The sequence below is a fragment of the Bombina bombina genome, chromosome 12, assembly GCF_027579735.1.
Source record: "Bombina bombina isolate aBomBom1 chromosome 12, aBomBom1.pri, whole genome shotgun sequence".
Classification (NCBI taxonomy): Eukaryota; Metazoa; Chordata; class Amphibia; order Anura; family Bombinatoridae; genus Bombina; species Bombina bombina.
Window position 1 is genome coordinate 49,941,802 of NC_069510.1, and position 1,847 is coordinate 49,943,648.

Consider the following 1,847-nt stretch of genomic DNA (forward strand, 5'->3'; position numbering starts at 1 on the left):
GGTCTCTGATTGGCTGGTCACGTTAGTGTGCCCATTCTTCTTGGGCGCTCACCTGCTGGTGCTGCCTTCTTTTCTTTGTTCCGGTTAGGATGTATTTTATTTCTTTTTGGGAAGCTTATGTCAGTTATAATTTTTTCGTTGGGAAACATTCTTCTCTGGAATTTGATACTAGTGATTTTGTGGTCGCTTGGGTAGTTCTGCGGAAGTTGCAAGTTATGGGTTAGTACATTGTTATGTCTATAGTTCCTTTTGTTGATTCCTATTGGGGTTTCGATTTTTCTGTGGCCTGGGTCAGTTCTGAGTGCCCTATGTAGCAGGCTGGTCCTGGTCGTTTGCTATTTTCTGTTCCTTAAGGTCTATTTCATCCACGTGGTGCCGGTATACTGGCTGTCCTGGCTGGGTGGTGAGTTACTTTCTCGGATGAGGAGTTCGTTATACTCTGGCTTCTCTTCAGATCGAATAAAGCTTTCGCCTTTATTAAAGATTTCCGTGGAGAGGATCATCCATGGAAAACATAGTAGAGGAGGCTAACACATGGTAGAGGAGGCCTTTCGTGCCTAGACGTCAGGCTAATTCTCACTTCTTCTTTGGGGTAGGGCATCAGAGGGATTGTACTCAGTCCTCATTGTCCTGTTCCTGATTGTTGACGGGGTTCCAGAAGCGGTTCCTGCTAAAAGATTACTCTGTGAGTTCCGGAGGTCCTTGGGCCTCGGGGCTAGGGTTTTCCATTCCCAATGGGACTGGAGGCTTAGATGACTCCTTGGACATCTGGGGTACCAGGTTGGGGCAATTTTTATCTCCTCTATGGTATTCTTAATGAATATATTTTTAAGGCCTTGATGGAATTTGTCACAGTTTTGCCTGGAGCTGCCCTTACTTAAGATATCTCGGTTTTATCCATCGCTCAACAGGAATTGTGAAGCTCGTCCATCGTTAATTCCTTGAACTGTGGGGGTTTTCGGGAGGTTGATCCTGATGGGATTGTTAGGAGACTATTTTATCTTATCAAGCTGGATTATCTAGTTTGAGCTCTAACTTTGTTGTCCCTCTGTAAGGGTTAATCAAATGACTAGTACCTGGTTTAAGTAGGACCACTCAGTCTCACACCTTACCTCGGGTCCCAACAGATTTAACCTGAGAACCCGGTCATGCTCATAGATCTGAGGGTCACTACTGTATGGATACAGAGTGAAGTGGGGGCGGGAGCCACCAAACAAGCAACCTATACTCTTCAGATGACACTTCCTGGTAAAGGGTATAACTCAGAGTATATATATATATATAAGGTGACTTAGTAGGAGAGATATAAGCTTCAAATTTCTGTTATATGTTCCTGTAATTATTACAGCAGAATGTTCACCCAACTCACAGAGATACTTTTAGAGGATATTAGTATTTACAGATAAAGCTAACAATAAGCTTGCTGATAGAAGACTGGTTATAGCTACAAGCTAATGGTTAATGAGCGTAGTGCAAACAGAGAACACTAAAGCTTAACAGTCCAGCATTCCTCTACACACGTCAGCAGAGTAGCAGTATAAAGAGACAGTACTTAGTTTTCAATACAGACAGTATGGTTAAATGCAGAAATAATAAAACAGAGAAGTTAAACTTCAACGTTACCAGCTTCCTGATGGAGGAGTCATACAGACCAGAGGTGCACTGGAGATCCGTAATGCAGGGAGCTTTGTGAGAGAGGCTGCTGCTATCGATGTCCGTAGAATCTGCTGAGCGTGACATCACACGCTGAGAGAGTAAGGGCGGAATTACCCAAAGTTGATGCAGGGCTGGCAACAACGAGGAAGTGAACAGTGGATTATCTTAAAGCGTAGAAACAGGTAATCATA

At 43.6% G+C, this 1,847-nt stretch overlaps 1 pseudogene; it reads left to right on the plus strand.

Moving 5' to 3' along the window:
- Positions 1 to 435: 435 nt before the first annotated feature.
- On the plus strand, positions 436 to 521 carry LOC128643278 (uncharacterized; annotated as a pseudogene).
- Positions 522 to 1,847: the final 1,326 nt, after the last annotated feature.